Source organism: Schistocerca serialis, chromosome 4, assembly GCF_023864345.2.
Source record: "Schistocerca serialis cubense isolate TAMUIC-IGC-003099 chromosome 4, iqSchSeri2.2, whole genome shotgun sequence".
NCBI lineage: Eukaryota > Metazoa > Arthropoda > Insecta > Orthoptera > Acrididae > Schistocerca > Schistocerca serialis.
In genome coordinates this window covers 476,257,952-476,258,501 of record NC_064641.1, presented here as the reverse complement: position 1 = coordinate 476,258,501, position 550 = coordinate 476,257,952, and positions in this window count along the sequence as shown.

The window sequence follows — 550 nt, the reverse complement described above, 5'->3', positions numbered from 1 at the left end:
AATAATTCTTTTATGACGTTACACTTGAAAATTTCGATGACAAATGACTGTCGCTCAGGGAAGTTCGGGTCATTTGTTTCTTGTACCAGGCGGTTCACATGGTTCCTGGTTAGCTTTTATATTGTCTTTGATTCGGAGCGTCTGCGTCGTCTAGTACTGCGAACGCAGCTTTGCAGTTTCCGCGGAATTACACGATCAATGGCACGAGAATGGACGAAGATGTTATAATTATGAACGCCCCTTGAACGAATGTTATACCGCTGACTATGACAGCAGCAATATCGCCTAACCATCGGTCACTCTCTTCGACACACCCACACACGATCGTTTTGCCAAGTAATTTCAACCAGAGTTCCGAGCGACACTGTTTCGTGAAATTGTGCTATGTCAAAGAACTGCTGTGTTTAGCAGCAGTGGCAGGTGAAAGATTCCGTAAAATCTTTATTATATATATACAGGGTGTTACAAAAAGGTACGGCCAAACTTTCAGGAAACATTGCTCACAGACAAAGAAAGAAAATATGTTATGTGGACATGTGTCCGGAATCGC